At 39.0% G+C, this 17,296-nt stretch overlaps 19 non-coding genes across 19 annotated transcripts; all 19 read right to left on the reverse strand.

Moving 5' to 3' along the window:
• Positions 1-8,870: 8,870 nt before the first annotated feature.
• Positions 8,871-8,943, reverse strand: Trnak-uuu (transfer RNA lysine (anticodon UUU)). Its single transcript has one exon. It is a non-coding gene; the product is annotated as a tRNA-Lys (tRNA).
• Positions 8,944-9,084: 141 nt separating this feature from the next.
• On the reverse strand, positions 9,085-9,158 carry Trnan-guu (transfer RNA asparagine (anticodon GUU)). Its single transcript has one exon. It is a non-coding gene; the product is annotated as a tRNA-Asn (tRNA).
• A 140-nt stretch (positions 9,159-9,298) lies between these two features.
• On the reverse strand, positions 9,299-9,371 carry Trnak-uuu (transfer RNA lysine (anticodon UUU)). Its single transcript has one exon. It is a non-coding gene; the product is annotated as a tRNA-Lys (tRNA).
• An 820-nt stretch (positions 9,372-10,191) lies between these two features.
• On the reverse strand, positions 10,192-10,264 carry Trnak-uuu (transfer RNA lysine (anticodon UUU)). Its single transcript has one exon. It is a non-coding gene; the product is annotated as a tRNA-Lys (tRNA).
• Positions 10,265-10,405: 141 nt separating this feature from the next.
• On the reverse strand, positions 10,406-10,479 carry Trnan-guu (transfer RNA asparagine (anticodon GUU)). Its single transcript has one exon. It is a non-coding gene; the product is annotated as a tRNA-Asn (tRNA).
• Positions 10,480-10,618: 139 nt separating this feature from the next.
• On the reverse strand, positions 10,619-10,691 carry Trnak-uuu (transfer RNA lysine (anticodon UUU)). Its single transcript has one exon. It is a non-coding gene; the product is annotated as a tRNA-Lys (tRNA).
• Positions 10,692-10,832: 141 nt separating this feature from the next.
• On the reverse strand, positions 10,833-10,906 carry Trnan-guu (transfer RNA asparagine (anticodon GUU)). The gene has a single exon. It is a non-coding gene; the product is annotated as a tRNA-Asn (tRNA).
• Positions 10,907-11,045: 139 nt separating this feature from the next.
• On the reverse strand, positions 11,046-11,118 carry Trnak-uuu (transfer RNA lysine (anticodon UUU)). Its single transcript has one exon. It is a non-coding gene; the product is annotated as a tRNA-Lys (tRNA).
• An 820-nt stretch (positions 11,119-11,938) lies between these two features.
• Positions 11,939-12,011, reverse strand: Trnak-uuu (transfer RNA lysine (anticodon UUU)). Its single transcript has one exon. It is a non-coding gene; the product is annotated as a tRNA-Lys (tRNA).
• A 141-nt stretch (positions 12,012-12,152) lies between these two features.
• Positions 12,153-12,226, reverse strand: Trnan-guu (transfer RNA asparagine (anticodon GUU)). Its single transcript has one exon. It is a non-coding gene; the product is annotated as a tRNA-Asn (tRNA).
• Positions 12,227-12,365: 139 nt separating this feature from the next.
• Trnak-uuu (transfer RNA lysine (anticodon UUU)) lies at positions 12,366-12,438 on the reverse strand. The gene has a single exon. It is a non-coding gene; the product is annotated as a tRNA-Lys (tRNA).
• A 141-nt stretch (positions 12,439-12,579) lies between these two features.
• Trnan-guu (transfer RNA asparagine (anticodon GUU)) lies at positions 12,580-12,653 on the reverse strand. The gene has a single exon. It is a non-coding gene; the product is annotated as a tRNA-Asn (tRNA).
• A 139-nt stretch (positions 12,654-12,792) lies between these two features.
• Positions 12,793-12,865, reverse strand: Trnak-uuu (transfer RNA lysine (anticodon UUU)). Its single transcript has one exon. It is a non-coding gene; the product is annotated as a tRNA-Lys (tRNA).
• A 388-nt stretch (positions 12,866-13,253) lies between these two features.
• Trnak-uuu (transfer RNA lysine (anticodon UUU)) lies at positions 13,254-13,326 on the reverse strand. The gene has a single exon. It is a non-coding gene; the product is annotated as a tRNA-Lys (tRNA).
• A 141-nt stretch (positions 13,327-13,467) lies between these two features.
• On the reverse strand, positions 13,468-13,541 carry Trnan-guu (transfer RNA asparagine (anticodon GUU)). Its single transcript has one exon. It is a non-coding gene; the product is annotated as a tRNA-Asn (tRNA).
• A 139-nt stretch (positions 13,542-13,680) lies between these two features.
• Trnak-uuu (transfer RNA lysine (anticodon UUU)) lies at positions 13,681-13,753 on the reverse strand. The gene has a single exon. It is a non-coding gene; the product is annotated as a tRNA-Lys (tRNA).
• Positions 13,754-14,288: 535 nt separating this feature from the next.
• Positions 14,289-14,362, reverse strand: Trnan-guu (transfer RNA asparagine (anticodon GUU)). Its single transcript has one exon. It is a non-coding gene; the product is annotated as a tRNA-Asn (tRNA).
• A 139-nt stretch (positions 14,363-14,501) lies between these two features.
• On the reverse strand, positions 14,502-14,574 carry Trnat-ugu (transfer RNA threonine (anticodon UGU)). The gene has a single exon. It is a non-coding gene; the product is annotated as a tRNA-Thr (tRNA).
• A 361-nt stretch (positions 14,575-14,935) lies between these two features.
• On the reverse strand, positions 14,936-15,008 carry Trnak-uuu (transfer RNA lysine (anticodon UUU)). Its single transcript has one exon. It is a non-coding gene; the product is annotated as a tRNA-Lys (tRNA).
• Between the last annotated feature and the right edge of the window lie 2,288 nt (positions 15,009-17,296).

Genomic DNA, 17,296 nt, shown 5'->3' on the forward strand with positions numbered 1-17,296 from the left:
ATCTGAGAATAACTGGCGTTTTCAAAGAAGTTCGAGTGTTTCAAAAACAATTATAGAAGAATTGCTACTTCGCCCCAGAAGGGACTCGAACCCCTGAACGTTGGATTCAAAGTTCACTGCTCGAGCGACAGCCCTATCAGGGCACAAAGATTACGCTAGTCTTTCAAATGCAAGAATTTGAAGCGTTAGATCCTGAAATAAATAACTTAGTGCTCATCTTCTTATTCAGAAATCCTTGATTCTCAGGTTCTTCTGTTCTCGCTCCTGGCTGGGCTTGAACCAACTACCTTTCGGTTTACAGCCGAACACGCTAGCCGATTTCCCAACAAGATCTCGATAAAGTTTTTTTTAATGAAAAGATTTATTTTTAAGCGCCTGAAACTTATTAACCATTCTTAGAAACTCTGAAAAATACTGGCGTTTTCAAAGAAGTTCAAGTTTTTCAAAAAAAATATTAGAAGAAATCCTACTTCGCCCCAGAAGATACTCGAACCCCTGATCGTTGGATTCAAAGTTCACAGCTCTACCGACCGCCCTAGCAGGGCTCAAAGATTCCGCTAGTCTTTCAAAAGCATGAATTCGAAGCTTTGGATCCTAAAATGAATAACTTAGTGCTCTTTTTTTTTGCTGAAATCTCTGATTCTGATGTTCTGTTCTCGCTCCCAGGTGGGCTTGAACCACCAACATTTCGGTTATCAGCCGAACGCTCTAACCGATTGCGCCACAAGAGTTCGATAACAGTTTCTTTTATGAAAAAATATTTTTTTGAGCGCCTGAAACTTATTAACCATTCTTAAAAACTCTGAAAATAACTGGCGTTTTCAATGAAGTACGATTGTTTCAAAAATTTTAATAGAAGAAATGATACTTCTCCCCACAAGGGACTCGAACACTTGACTGTATGATTTAAATTCCAACGATCTACCGACTAAGTTACCAGGGCTCAAAGATTATGCAAGTCTTTCAAACCTAGTTTTTCAATTTCAAGAATTCGAAGCTTTGGATCCTGAAATTTAAAATTTAGTGATCGTATTTTTTGCAGCTATCTCTGATTTTGAGGCTCTACTGTTCTCGCTCCTGGGTGGGCTTGAACCATCAATCTTTCGGTTTACAGCCGAACGCGCTACCTGAACTCTCCACAAGAGCTCGATTAATGTACCGTTCATGAAAAAATTTATTTTTGAGCGCCTGAAACTTATTAACCATTCTTAAAAAGTCTGAAAATAACTGGCGTTTTCGAAGAAGTTCGAGTGTTTCAAAAAAAATTATAGAAGAATTACTACTTCGCACCAGAAGTGACTCGAACCACTGAACGTTGGATTCAAATTTCACTGCTCTAGCGACTGCCCTATCAGGGCTCAAAGATTACGCTAGTCTTTCAAATGCAATAATTCGAAGCTTTGAATCCTAAAAAGAATAACTTAGTGCTTTTTTTGCGGAAATCTCTGCTTCTTAAAAGTCCAACGCTCTACCGACTGAGCTAGCAGGGCTCGAGTGTTTAGTAGTCTTACAAAACTAATTTGTCAAATTCAAGAATTCGAAGCTCTGGATCTTGAAATTGATAATTTAGTGCACATTTTTTTGCGGGATTATGTAACTTTGAGGTTCTAATGTTCTCGCTCCTGGCTGGGCTTGAACCACCAACCTTTCGGTTAACAGCCGAACTCGCTTGCAAATTGCGCCACAAGAGCTCGTTAAAAATTAATTTTATGAAAAAATTTATTTTTGAGCGCCTGAAACTTATTAACCATTGTTAAAAACTCTGAAAATAACTGGTGTTTTCAAAGAACTTAGAGTGTTTCAAAAACAATTATAGAAGAATTGCTGCTTCGCCCCAGAAGGGACTCGAACCCCTGAACGTTGGATTCGAAGTTCACTGTTCTAGCGACTGCCCTATCAGGGCTCAAAGATTACGCTAGTCTTTCAAATGCAAGAATTTGAAGCGTTAGATTCTGAAATAAATAACTTAGTGCTCATATTCTTATTCAGAAATCCTTGATTCTGAGGTTCTTCTGTTCTCGCTCCTGGGTGGGTTTGAACCAACTACCTTTCGGTTTACAGCCGAACGCGCTAGACGATTGCGGAACAAGATCTCGATAATTTTTTTTAATGAAAAGATTTATTTTTAAGCGCCTGAAACTTATTAACCATTGTTAGAAACTCTGAAAATAACTGGCGTTTTCAAAGACGTTCAAGTTTTTCAAAAAAAATTATAAGAAGAAATCCTACTTCGCCCCAGAAGGGACTCGAACCCCTGATAGTTGGATTCAAAGTTCACTGCTCTACCGACCGCCCTAGCAGGGCTCAAAGATTCCGCTAGTCTTTCAAATGCAAGAATTCGAAGCTTTGGATCCTAAAATGAATAACTTAGTGCTCTTTTTTTTGCTGAAATCTCTGATTCTGCGGTTCTGTTCTTGCTCCCAGGTGGGCTTGAATCACCAACATTTCGGTTAACAGTCGAACGCTCTAACCGATTGCGCCACAAGAGTTCGATAAAAGTTTCTTTTATGAAAAAGTATATTTTTGAGCGCCTGAAACTTATTAACCATTCTTAAAAACTCTGAAAATAACTGGCGTTTTCAATGAAGTACGATTGTTTCAAAAATTTTAATAGAAGAAATGATACTTCGCCCCACTAGGGACTCGAACCCTCGACTATATGATTTAAAGTCCAACGATCTACCGCCTAAGTTACCAGGGCTGAAAGATTATGCAAGTCTTTCAAACCTAGTTTTTCAATTTCAAGAATTCGAAGCTTTGGCTCCTTAAATTTAAAATTTAGTGAACATATTTTTTGCAGCTATCTCTGATTTTGAGGTTCTACTGTTCTCGCTCCTGGGTGGGCTTGAACCATCAATCTTTCGGTTTACAGCCGAACGCGCTAGCTGAATTCTCCACAAGAGCTCAATTAATGTATCGTTCATGAAAAAATTTATTTTTGAGCGCCTGAAACTTATTAACCATTCTTAAAAAGTCTGAAAATAACTGGCGTTTTCGAAGAAGTTCGAGTGTTTCAAAAAAAATTATAGAAGAATTACTACTTCGCACCAGAAGTGACTCGAACCAGTGAACGTTGGATTCAAATTTCACTGCTCTAGCGACTGCCCTATCAGGGCTCAAAGATTACGCTAGTCTTTCAAATGCAAGAATTCGAAGCTTTGAATCCTAAAAAGAATAACTTAGTGCTTTTTTTGCTGAAATCTGTGCTTCTTAAAAGTCCAACGCTCTACCGACTGAGCTAGCAGGGCTCGAGTGTTTGGTAGTCTTACAAAACTAATTTGTCAAATTCAAGAATTCGAAGCTCTGGATCTTGAAATTGATAATTTAGTGCAAATTTTTTTGCAGGATTATGTAACTTTGAGGTTCTACAGTTCTCGCTCCTGGCTGGGCTTGAACCACCAACCTTTCGGTTAGCAGCCGAACTCGCTTGCAAATTGCGCCACAAGAGCTCGTTAAAAACTAGTTTTAAGAAAAAATTTATTTTTGAGCGCCTGAAACTTATTAACCATTGTTAAAAACTCTGAAAATAACTGGCGTTTTCAAAGAAGTTAGTGTTTCAAAAACAATTATAGAAGAATTGCTGCTTCGCCCCAGAAGGGACTCGAACCCCTGAACGTTGGATTCGAAGTTCACTGTTCTAGCGACTGCCCTATCAGGGCTCAAAGATTACGCTAGTCTTTCAAATGCAAGAATTTGAAGCGTTAGATTCTGAAATAAATAACTTAGTGCTCATATTCTTATTCAGAAATCCTTGATTCTGAGGTTCTTCTGTTCTCGCTCCTGGGTGGGCTTGAACCAACTACCTTTCGGTTTACAGCCGAACGCGCTAGACGATTGCGGAACAAGATCTCGATAATTTTTTTTAATGAAAAGATTTATTTTTAAGCGCCTGAAACTTATTAACCATTGTTAGAAACTCTGAAAATAACTGGCGTTTTCAAAGACGTTCAAGTTTTTCAAAAAAAATTATAAGAAGAAATCCTACTTCGCCCCAGAAGGGACTCGAACCCCTGATAGTTGGATTCAAAGTTCACTGCTCTACCGACCGCCCTAGCAGGGCTCAAAGATTCCGCTAGTCTTTCAAATGCAAGAATTCGAAGCTTTGGATCCTAAAATGAATAACTTAGTGCTCTTTTTTTTGCTGAAATCTCTGATTCTGAGGTTCTTTTCTTGCTCCCAGGTGGGCTTGAATCACCAACATTTCGGTTAACAGCCGAACGCTCTAACCGATTGCGCCACAAGAGTTCGATAAAAGTTTCTTTTATGAAAAAGTATATTTTTGAGCGCCTGAAACTTATTAACCATTCTTAAAAACTCTGAAAATAATTGGGGTTTTCAATGAAGTACGATTGTTTCAAAAATTTTAATAGAAGGAATGATACTTCGCCCCACTAGGGACTCGAACGCTCGACTATATGATTTAAAGTCCAACGATCTACCGCCTAAGTTACCAGGGCTGAAAGATTATGCAAGTCTTTCAAACCTAGTTTTTCAATTTCAAGAATTCGAAGCTTTGGATCCTGAAATTTAAAATTTAGTGAACATATTTTTTGCAGCTATCTCTGATTTTGAGGTTCTACTGTTCTCGCTCCTGGGTGGGCTTGAACCATCAATCTTTCCGTTTACAGCCGAACGCGCTAGCTGAATTCTCCACAAGAGCTCGATTAATGTATCGTTCATGCAAAAATTTATTTTTGAGCGCCTGAAACTTATTAACCATTCTTAAAAAGTCTGAAAATAACTGGCGTTTTCGAAGAAGTTCGAGTGTTTCAAAAAAAATTAATAGAAGAAATGCTACTTCGCCCCAGAAGAGACTCGATCCCCTGAACGTCGGATTCAAATTTCACTGCTCTACCGACTGCCCCAGCATGGCTCAAAGGTTACGGTAGTCTTTCAAATGCAAGAATTCGAAGCTTTGAATCCTAAAAAGAATAACTTAGTGCTTTTTTTGCTGAAATCTCTGCTTCTTAAAAGTCCGACGCTCTACCGACTGGGGCTCGAATGTTTGGTAGTCTTACAAACCTAATTTGTCCAATTCAAGAATTCGAAGCTCTGGATCTTGAAATTGATAATTTAGTGCACATTTTTTTGCAGCAATATGTAATTTTGAGGGTCTACTGTACTCGCTCCTGGCTGGGCTTGAACCACCAACCTGGTGTTTTCAAAGAAGTTAGTGTTTCAAAAAAATTAATAGAAGAAATGATACTGCGCCCGACAAGGGAACCGAACCCTTGAACGTCGGATCAAAAGTCCAACGCTCTACCGACTGAGCTAGCAGGGCTTAATGTTTACGCTAGTCTTTCAAATACAAGAATTCGAAGCTTTGGATCCTAAAACGAATAACTAAGTGCTCATTTTTTTTGCAGAAATCTCTCATTCTGAGGTTCTGTTCTCGCTCCTGGGTGGGCTTAAACCACCAACTTTTCGGTTAACAGCCGAACGCGCTAGCCGATTGCGCCCCAAGAGCTCTATAAATAAGTGTCGGTTGATTTTTTTAGGCATCATTCAAGCTTTTTCCGTGGGTAAAATTTATTTTTGAGAGCCTGACACTTATTAAGCATCCTTAAAAACTCTGAAAATAACTGGCGTTTTCAATGAAGTACGGTTGTTTCAAAGATTTTAATAGAAGAAATGATTTTTCGCCCCACAAGGGACTCGAATCCTTGAATGTCGGATTAAGAGTCAAACGCTCTACCGACTGAGCTAGCAGGGCTTAAACATTACGCTACTCTTTCAAATACAAGAATTTCAAGCTTTGGATCCTAAATCCGAGTGTTTCAAAAAAAATTAATAGAAGAAATGCTACTTCGCCCCAGAAGAGACTCGATCCCCTGAACGTCGGATTCAAATTTCACTGCTCTACCGACTGCCCCAGCATGGCTCAAAGGTTACGGTAGTCTTTCAAATGCAAGAATTCGAAGCTTTGAATCCTAAAAAGAATAACTTAGTGCTTTTTTTGCTGAAATCTCTGCTTCTTAAAAGTCCGACGCTCTACCGACTGGGGCTCGAATGTTTGGTAGTCTTACAAACCTAATTTGTCCAATTCAAGAATTCGAAGCTCTGGATCTTGAAATTGATAATTAAGTGCACATTTTTTTGCAGCAATATGTAATTTTGAGGGTCTACTGTACTCGCTCCTGGCTGGGCTTGAACCACCAACTTTTCGGTTAACAGCCGAACGCGCTAGCAAATTGCGCCACAAGAGCTCGTAAAAATTTAATTTTATGAAAAAATTTATTTTTGAGCGCCTGAAACTTATTAACCATTGTTAAAAACTCTGAAAATAACTGGTGTTTTCAAAGAAGTTAGAGTGTTTCAAAAAAACTAATATAAGAAATGATACTGCGCCCGACTAGGGAACCAAACCCTTGAACGTCGGATTAAACGTCCAATGCTCTACCGATTGAGCTAGCAGGGCTGAATGTTTACGCAAGTCTTTCAAATACAAGAATTCGAAGCTTTGGATCCGAAAACGAATAACTTAGTGCTCATTTTTTTGCAGAAATCTCTCATTCTGAGGTTCTGTTCTCGCTCCTGGGAGGGCTTAAACCACCAACTTTTCGGTTGACAGCCGAACGCGCTAGCCGATTGCGCCCCAAGAGCTCTATAAATAAGTGTCGGTTGATTTTTTTTAGGCATCATTCAATCTTTTTCCGTGGGTAAAATTTATTTTCGAGAGTCTGACACTTATTAAGCATCCTTAAAAACTCTGAAAATAACTGGCGTTTTCAATGAAGTACGATTGTTTCGAAAATTTTAATAGAAGTATTGATACTTCGCCCTACAAGGGACTCGAACCCTTGACTCTATGGTTTAAAGTCCAACGATCTACCGACTGAATTACCAGGGCTCAAAGATTATGCAAGTCTTTCAAACCTAGTTTTTCAATTTCAAGAATTCGAAGCTTTGGATCCTGAAATTTAAAATTTAGTGAACATATTTTTTGCAGCTATCTCTGATTTTTAGGTTCTACTGTTCTCGCTCCTGGGTGGGCTTGAACCACCAACCTTTCGGTTAACAGCCTAACGCGCTAGCCGATTGCTCCACAAGAGCTTGAAAAAAAAATATTTTATGAAAAAAATTATTTTTGAGCGCCTGAAACTTATTAACCATTCTTAAAAACTCTGAAAATAACTGGTGTTTTCAAAGAAGTTAGTGTTTCAAAAAAATTAATAGAAGAAATGATACTGCGCCCGACAAGGGAACCGAACCCTTGAACGTCGGATCAAAAGTCCAACGCTCTACCGACTGAGCTAGCAGGGCTTAATGTTAACGCTAGTCTTTCAAATACAAGAATTCGAAGCTTTGGATCCTAAAACGAATAACTAAGTGCTCATTTTTTTTGCAGAAATCTCTCATTCTGAGGTTCTGTTCTCGCTCCTGGGTGGGCTTAAACCACCAACTTTTCGGTTAACAGCCGAACGCGCTAGCCGATTGCGCCCCAAGAGCTCTATAAATAAGTGTCGGTTGATTTTTTTAGGCATCATTCAAGCTTTTTCCGTGGGCCAAATTTATTTTTGAGAGTCTGACACTTATTAAGCATCCTTAAAAACTCTGAAAATAACTGGCGTTTTCAATGAAGTACGGTTGTTTCAAAGATTTTAATAGAAGAAATGATACTTCGCCCCACAAGGGACTCGAATCCTTGAATGTCGGATTAAGAGTCAAACGCTCTACCGACTGAGCTAGCAGGGCTTAAACATTACGCTACTCTTTCAAATACAAGAATTTCAAGCTTTGGATCCTAAAACGAATGACTAAGTGCTCATTTTTTCGCAGAAATCTCTCATTCTGAGGTTATGTTCTCGCTTCTCGGTGGGCTTAAACCACCAACCTTTCGGTTGACAGCCGAACGCGCTAGCCGATTGCGCCCCAAGAGCTCTATATATAAGTGTCGGTTGATTTTTTTAGGCATAATTCAAGCTTTTTCCATGGGCCAAATTTATTTTTGAGAGTCTGACACTTATTAAGCATCCTTAAAAACTCTGAAAATAACTGGCGTTTTCAATGAAGTACGATTGTTTCAAAAATTTTAATAGAAGAAATGATACTTCGCCGCACACGGGACTCGAACCCTTGACCGTTGGATTAAAACTCCAACGCTCTACCGACTGAGCTAGCAGGGCTCGAATGTTTTGCTAGTCATACAGACCTATATTGTCAAATTCAAGAATTGAAATTGATAATTTAGTTCTCTTATCTTTTGCAGAAAAGTCTGATTCTGTGGTTCTGCTGTTCTCGCTCCTGGGTGGGCTTGAACCACCAACCTTTCGGTTAACAGCCGATTGCGCCACAAGAGCTCGATAAAAAATCATTGTATGAAAAGAATTATTTTTGAGCGCCTGAAACTTATTAACCATTCTTAAAAACTCTGAAAATAACTGGCGTTTTCTAAGAAGTTAGTGTTTCAAAAAAATTAATAGAAGAAATGATACTGCGCCCGACAAAGGAACCGAACCCTTTGAACGTCGGATTACAAGTCCAACGCTCTACCGACTGCGCTAGCAGGGCTTAAAGATTACGCTAGTCTTTCAAATACAAGAATTCGAAGCTTTGGATCCTAAAACCAATGACTAAGTGCTCATTTTTTTTGCAGAATTCTCTCATTCGGAGGTTCTGTTCTCGCTCCTGGGTTTGCTTAATTCACCAACCTTTGGGTTGACAGCCGAACGCGCTAGCCGATTGCGCCCCAAGAGCTCTATACATAAGTGTCGGTTGATTTTTTTAGTCATCATTCAAGCTTTTTCCATGGGTAAAATTTATTTTTGAGAGTCTGACACTTATTAAGCATCCTTAAAAACTCTGAAAATAACTGGCGTTTTCAATGAAGTACGATTGTTTCAAAAATTTTAACAGAAGAAATGATACTTCGCCCCACAAGGGACTCGAACCCTTGACCGTTGGATTAAAAGTCCAACGCTCTACCGACTGAGCTAGCAGGGCTCGAATATTTTGCTAGTCTTACAGAACGATTCTGTCAAAATCAAGAATTGAAATTGATAATTTAGTGCTCCTATTTTGAAATTGATAATTTAGTGCTCTTATCTTTTGCAGAAAAGTCTGATTCTGTGGTTCTACTGTTCTCGCTCCTGGGGGGGCTTGAACCACCAACCTTTCGGTTAACAGCCGAACGCGCTAACCGATTGCTCCACAAGAGCTTGATAAAAAATCACTTTAAGAAAAAACATTATTTTTGAGCGCCTGAAACTTATTAACCATTCTTAAATGCTCTGAAAATAACTGGCGTTTTCTAAGAAGTACGATTGTTTCAAAAACTTTAATAGAAGAAATGATACTTCGCCCCACAAGGGACTCGAACCCTTGACCGTTGGACTAAAAGTCCAATGCTCTACCGACTGAGCTAGCAGGGCTCGAATGTTTTGCTAGTCTTACAGAACGATTTTGTCAAAATCAAGAATTGAAATTGATAATTTAGTGCTCCTATTTTGAAATTGATAATTTAGTGCTCTCATCTTTTGCAGAAAAGTCTGATTCTGTGGTTCTGCTGTTCTCGCTCCTGAGTGGGCTTAATCCACGAACCTTTGGGTTGACAGCCGAACGCGCTAGCCGATTGCGCCCAAAGAGCTTTATACATAAGTGTCGGTTGGTTTTTTTAGTCATCATTCAAGCTTTTTCCATGGGTAAAATTTATTTTTGAGCGCCTGAAACTTATTAACCATTCTTAAAAACTCTGAAAATAACTGGCGTTTTCTAAGAAGTTAGAGTGTTTCAAAAAAATTAATAGAAGAAATGATACTGCGCCCGACAAAGGAACCGAACCCTTTGAACGTCGGATTACAAGTCCAACGCTCTACCGACTGAGCTAGCAGGGCTTAAAGATTACGCTAGTCTTTCAAATACAAGAATTCGAAGCTTTGGATCCTAAAACCAATGACTAAGTGCTCTTTTTTTTGCAGAATTCTCTCATTCGGAAGTTCTGTTCTCGCTCCTGGGTTTGCTTAATTCACCAACCTTTGGGTTGACAGCCGAACGCGCTAGCCGATTGCGCCCCAAGAGCTCTATACATAAGTGTCGGTTGATTTTTTTACTCATCATTCAAGCTTTTTCCATGGGTAAAATTTATTTTTGAGAGTCTGACACTTATTAAGCATCCTTAAAAACTCTGAAAATAACTGGCGTTTTCAATGAAGTACGATTGTTTCAAAAACTTTAATAGAAGAAATGAAACTTCGCCCCACAAGGGACTCGAACCCTTGACCGTTGGATTAAAAGTCCAACGCTCTACCGACTGAGCTAGCAGGGCTCGAATATTTTGCTAGTCTTACAGAACGATTCTGTCAAAATCAAGAATTGAAATTGATAATTTAGTGCTCCTATTTTGAAATTGATAATTTAGTGCTCTTATCTTTTGCAGAAAAGTCTGATTCTGTGGTTCTACTGTTCTCGCTCCTGGGTGGGCTTGAACCACCAACTTTTCGGTTAACAGCCGAACGCGCTAACCGATTGCACCACAAGAGCTTGATAAAAAATCACTTTAAGAAAAAAATTATTTTTGAGCGCCCGAAACTTATTAACCATTCTTAAATGCTCTGAAAATAACTGGCGTTTTCTAAGAAGTACGATTGTTTCAAAAACTTTAATAGAAGTGATGATACTTCGCCCCACAAGGGACTCGAACCCTTGACCGTTGGATTAAAAGTCCAACGCTCTACCGACTGAGCTAGCAGGGCTCGAATGTTTTGCTAGTCTTACAGAACGATTTTGTCAAAATCAAGAATTGAAATTGATAATTTAGTGCTCCTATTTTGAAATTGATAATTTAGTGCTCTTATCTTTTGCAGAAAAGTCTGATTCTGTGGTTCTGCTGTTCTCGCTCCTGGGTGGGCTTGAACCACCAACCTTTCGGTTAACAGCCGAACGCGCTAACCGATTGCGCCACAAGAGCTTGATAAAAAATCACTTTAAGAAAAAAATTATTTTTGAGCGCCTGAAACTTATTAACCATTCTTAAATGCTCTGAAAATAACTGGCGTTTTCTAAGAAGTACGATTGTTTCAAAAAGTTTAATAGAAGAAATGATACTTCGCCCCACAAGGGACTCGAACCCTTTACCGTTGGATTAAAAGTCCAACGCTCTACCGACTGAGCTAGCAGGGCTCGAATGTTTTGCTAGTCTTACAGAACGATTTTGTCAAAATCAAGAATTGAAATTGATAATTTAGTGCTCCTATTTTGAAATTGATAATTTAGTGCTCTCATCTTTTGCAGAAAAGTCTGATTCTGTGGTTCTGCTGTTCTCGCTCCTGAGTGGGCTTAATCCACGAACCTTTGGGTTGACAGCCGAACGCGCTAGCCGATTGCGCCCAAAGAGCTTTATACATAAGTGTCGGTTGGTTTTTTTAGTCATCATTCAAGCTTTTTCCATGGGTAAAATTTATTTTTGAGCGCCTGAAACTTATTAACCATTCTTAAAAACTCTGAAAATAACTGGCGTTTTCTAAGAAGTTAGAGTGTTTCAAAAAAATTAATAGAAGAAATGATACTGCGCCCGACAAAGGAACCGAACCCTTTGAACGTCGGATTACAAGTCCAACGCTCTACCGACTGAGCTAGCAGGGCTTAAAGATTACGCTAGTCTTTCAAATACAAGAATTCGAAGCTTTGGATCCTAAAACCAATGACTAAGTGCTCTTTTTTTTGCAGAATTCTCTCATTCGGAAGTTCTGTTCTCGCTCCTGGGTTTGCTTAATTCACCAACCTTTGGGTTGACAGCCGAACGCGCTAGCCGATTGCGCCCCAAGAGCTCTATACATAAGTGTCGGTTGATTTTTTTAGTCATCATTCAAGCTTTTTCCATGGGTAAAATTTATTTTTGAGAGTCTGACACTTATTAAGCATCCTTAAAAACTCTGAAAATAACTGGCGTTTTCAATGAAGTACGATTGTTTCAAAAACTTTAATAGAAGAAATGAAACTTCGCCCCACAAGGGACTCGAACCCTTGACCGTTGGATTAAAAGTCCAACGCTCTACCGACTGAGCTAGCAGGGCTCGAATATTTTGCTAGTCTTACAGAACGATTCTGTCAAAATCAAGAATTGAAATTGATAATTTAGTGCTCCTATTTTGAAATTGATAATTTAGTGCTCTTATCTTTTGCAGAAAAGTCTGATTCTGTGGTTCTACTGTTCTCGCTCCTGGGTGGGCTTGAACCACCAACTTTTCGGTTAACAGCCGAACGCGCTAACCGATTGCGCCACAAGAGCTTGATAAAAAATCACTTTAAGAAAAAAATTATTTTTGAGCGCCCGAAACTTATTAACCATTCTTAAATGCTCTGAAAATAACTGGCGTTTTCTAAGAAGTACGATTGTTTCAAAAACTTTAATAGAAGTGATGATACTTCGCCCCACAAGGGACTCGAACCCTTGACCGTTGGATTAAAAGTCCAACGCTCTACCGACTGAGCTAGCAGGGCTCGAATGTTTTGCTAGTCTTACAGAACGATTTTGTCAAAATCAAGAATTGAAATTGATAATTTAGTGCTCCTATTTTGAAATTGATAATTTAGTGCTCTTATCTTTTGCAGAAAAGTCTGATTCTGTGGTTCTGCTGTTCTCGCTCCTGGGTGGGCTTGAACCACCAACCTTTCGGTTAACAGCCGAACGCGCTAACCGATTGCGCCACAAGAGCTTGATAAAAAATCACTTTAAGAAAAAAATTATTTTTGAGCGCCTGAAACTTATTAACCATTCTTAAATGCTCTGAAAATAACTGGCGTTTTCTAAGAAGTACGATTGTTTCAAAAAGTTTAATAGAAGAAATGATACTTCGCCCCACAAGGGACTCGAACCCTTTACCGTTGGATTAAAAGTCCAACGCTATACCGACTGAGCTAGCAGGGCTCGAATGTTTTGCTAGTCTTACAGAACGATTTTGTCAAAATCAAGAATTGAAATGGATAATTTAGTGCTCCTATTTTGAAATTGATAATTTAGTGCTCTTATCTTTTGCAGAAAAGTCTGATTCTGTGGTTCTGCTGTTCTCGCTCCTGGGTGGGCTTAATTCACCAACCTTTGGGTTGACAGCCGAACGCGCTAGCCGATTGCGCCCTAAGAGCTCTATACATAAGTGTCGGTTGATTCTTTTAGTCATCATTCAAGCTTTTTCCATGGGTAAAATTTATTTTTGAGAGTCTGACACTTATTAAGCATCCTTAAAACCTCTGAAAATACCTGGGTTTTTCTATGAAGTACGATTGTTTCAAAAATTTTAACAGAAGAAATGATACTTCGCCCCACAAGGGACTCGAACCCTTGACCGTTGGATTAAAAGTCCAACGCTCTACCGACTGAGCTAGCAGGGCTCGAATATTTTGCTAGTCTTACAGAACGATTTTGTCAAAATCAAGAATTGAAATTGATAATTTAGTTCTCCTATTTTGAAATTGATAATTTAGTGCTCTTATCTTTTGCAGAAAAGTCTGATTCTGTGGTTCTACTGTTCTCGCTCCTGGGTGGGCTTGAACCACCAACTTTTCGGTTAACAGCCGAACGCGCTAACCGATTGCGCCACAAGAGCTTGATAAAAACTCACTTTAAGAAAAAAATTATTTTTGAGCGCCCGAAACTTATTAACCATTCTTAAATGCTCTGAAAATAACTGGCGTTTTCTAAGAAGTACGATTGTTTCAAAAACTTTAATATAAGTGATGATACTTCGCCCCACAAGGGACTCGAACCCTTGACCGTTGGATTAAAAGTCCAACGCTCTACCGACTGAGCTAGCAGGGCGCGAATGTTTTGCTAGTCTTACAGAACGATTTTGTCAAATTCAAGAATTGAAATTGATAATTTAGTGCTCCTATTTTGAAATTGATAATTTAGTGCTCTTATCTTCTGCAGAAAAGTCTGATTCTGTGTTTCTGCTGTTCTCGCTCCTGGATGGGCTTGAACCACCAACCTTTCGGTTAACAGCCGAACGCGCTAGCGGATTGCGCCACAACAGCTCGATAAAAAGCATTAAAAAGATTTATTTTTGAGCGCCTGAGACTTATTAACCATTCTTAAAAACTCTGAAAATAACTGGCGTTTTCAATGAAGTACGATTGTTTCAAAAATTTTAATAGAAGAAATGATACTTCGCCGCACAAGGGACTCGAATTCTTGACCGTTGGATTAAAAGTCCAACGCTGTACCGACTGAGCTAGCAGGGCTGGAATGTTTTGCTAGTCTTACAGACCTATTTTGTCAAATTCAAGAATTGAAATTGATAATTTAGTGCTCTTATCTTTTGCAGAAAAGTCTGATTCTGTGGTTCTGCTGTTCTCGCTCCTGGGTGGGCTTGAACCACCACCATTTTGGTTAACAGCCGAACGCGCTAGCCGATTGCGCCACAAGAGCTCGATAAAAAATCATTTTATGAAAAGAATTATTTTTGAGCGCCTGAAACTTATTAACCATTCTTAAAAACTCTGAAAATAACTGGCGTTTTCTAAGAAGTTAGAATGTTTCAAAAAAATTAATAGAAGAAATGGTACTGCGCCCGACAAGGGAACCGAACCCTTGATTGTCGGATTACAAGTCCAACGCTCTACCGACTGAGCTAGCAGGGCTTAAAGATTACGCTAGTCTTTCAAATACAAGAATTCGAAGCTTTGGATCCTAAAACCAATGACTAAGTGCTCATTTTTTTTTTGCAGAATTCTCTCATTCTGAGGTTCTGTTCTCGCTCCTGGGTGGGCTTAATTCACCAACCTTTGGGTTGACAGCCGAACGCGCTAGCCGATTGCGCTCCAAGAGCTCTATACATAAGTGTCGGTTGATTTTTTTAGTCATCATTCAAGCTTTTTCCATGGGTAAAATTTATTTTTGAGAGTCTGACACTTATTAAGCATCCTTAAAAACTCTGAAAATAACTGGCGTTTTCAATGAAGTACGATTGTTTCAAAAATTTTAACAGAAGAAATGATACTTCGCCCCACAAGGGACTCGAACCCTTGACCGTTTGATTAAAAGTCCAACGCTCTTCCGACTGAGCTAGCAGGGCTCGAATGTTTTGCTAGTCTTACAGAACGATTTTGTCAAAATCAAGAATTGAAATTGATAATTTAGTGCTCCTATTTTGAAATTGATAATTTAGTGCTCTTATCTTTTGCAGAAAAGTCTGATTCTGTGGTTCTGCTGTCCTCGCTCCTGGGTGTGCTTGAACCACCAACCTTTTGGTTAACAGCCGACCGCGCTAGCCGATTGCGCCACAAGAGCTCGATAAAAAAACATTTTAATAAAAAAGTTATTTTTGAGCGCCTGAAACTTATTAACCATTCTTAAAATCTCTGAGAATAACTGGCGTTTTCAAAGAAGTTCGAGTGTTTCAAAAACAATTATAGAAGAATTGCTACTTCGCCCCAGAAGGGACTCGAACCCCTGAACGTTGGATTCAAAGTTCACTGCTCTAGCGACAGCCCTATCAGGGCACAAAGATTACGCTAGTCTTTCAAATGCAAGAATTTGAAGCGTTAGATCCTGAAATAAATAACTTAGTGCTCATCTTCTTATTCAGAAATCCTTGATTCTCAGGTTCTTCTGTTCTCGCTCCTGGCTGGGCTTGAACCAACTACCTTTCGGTTTACAGCCGAACACGCTAGCCGATTGCCCAACAAGATCTCGATAAAGTTTTTTTTAATGAAAAGATTTATTTTTAAGCGCCTGAAACTTATTAACCATTCTTAGAAACTCTGAAAATTACTGGCGTTTTCAAAGAAGTTCAAGTTTTTCAAAAAAAAATATCAGAAGAAATCCTACTTCGCCCCAGAAGATACTCGAACCCCTGATCGTTGGATTCAAAGTTCACAGCTCTACCGACCGCCCTAGCAGGGCTCAAAGATTCCGCCAGTCTTTCAAAAGCATGAATTCGAAGCTTTGGATCCTAAAATGAATAACTTAGTGCTCTTTTTTTTTTTGCTGAAATCTCTGATTCTGAAGTTCTGTTCTCGCTCCCAGGTGGGCTTGAACCACCAACATTTCGGTTATCAGCCGAACGCTCTAACCGATTGCGCCACAAGAGTTCGATAACAGTTTCTTTTATGAAAAAATATTTTTTTGAGCGCCTGAAACTTATTAACCATTCTTAAAAACTCTGAAAATAACTGGCGTTTTCAATGAAGTACGATTGTTTCAAAAATTTTAATAGAAGAAATGATACTTCTCCCCACAAGGGACTCGAACACTTGACTGTATGATTTAAATTCCAACGATCTACCGACTAAGTTACCAGGGCTCAAAGATTATGCAAGTCTTTCAAACCTAGTTTTTCAATTTCAAGAATTCGAAGCTTTGGATCCTGAAATTTAAAATTTAGTGATCGTATTTTTTGCAGCTATCTCTGATTTTGAGGCTCTACTGTTCTCGCTCCTGGGTGGGCTTGAACCATCAATCTTTCCGTTTACAGCCGAACGCGCTAGCTGAATTCTCCACAAGAGCTCGATTAATGTATCGTTCATGAAAAAATTTATTTTTGAGCGCCTGAAACTTATTAACCATTCTTAAAAAGTCTGAAAATAACTGGCGTTTTCGAAGAAGTTCGAGTGTTTCAAAAAAAATTATAGAAGAATTACTACTTCGCACCAGAAGTGACTCGAACCACTGAACGTGGGATTCAAATTTCACTGCTCTAGCGACTGCCCTATCAGGGCTCAAAGATTACGCTAGTCTTTCAAATGCAATAATTCGAAGCTTTTAATCCTAAAAAGAATAACTTAGTGCTTTTTTTGCGGAAATCTCTGCTTCTTAAAATTCCAACGCTCTACCGACTGAGCTAGCAGGGCTCGAGTGTTTAGTAGTCTTACAAAACTAATTTGTCAAATTCAAGAATTCGAAGCTCTGGATCTTGAAATTGATAATTTAGTGCACATTTTTTTGCGGGATTATGTAACTTTGAGGTTCTACTGTTCTCGCTCCTGGCTGGGCTTGAACCACCAACCTTTCGGTTAACAGCCGAACTCGCTTGCAAATTGCGCCACAAGAGCTCGTTAAAAATTAATTTTATGAAAAAATTTATTTTTGAGCGCCTGAAACTTATTAACCATTGTTAAAAACTCTGAAAATAACTGGTGTTTTCAAAGAACTTAGAGTGTTTCAAAAACAATTATAGAAGAATTGCTGCTTCGCCCCAGAAGGGACTCGAACCCCTGAACGTTGGATTCGAAGTTCACTGTTCTAGCGACTGCCCTATCAGGGCTCAAAGATTACGCTAGTCTTTCAAATGCAAGAATTTGAAGCGTTAGATTCTGAAATAAATAACTTAGTGCTCATATTCTTATTCAGAAATCCTTGATT

The sequence above is a fragment of the Symsagittifera roscoffensis genome, chromosome 7 (genome assembly GCF_963678635.1).
Source record: "Symsagittifera roscoffensis chromosome 7, txSymRosc1.1, whole genome shotgun sequence".
Classification (NCBI taxonomy): domain Eukaryota; kingdom Metazoa; phylum Xenacoelomorpha; order Acoela; family Convolutidae; genus Symsagittifera; species Symsagittifera roscoffensis.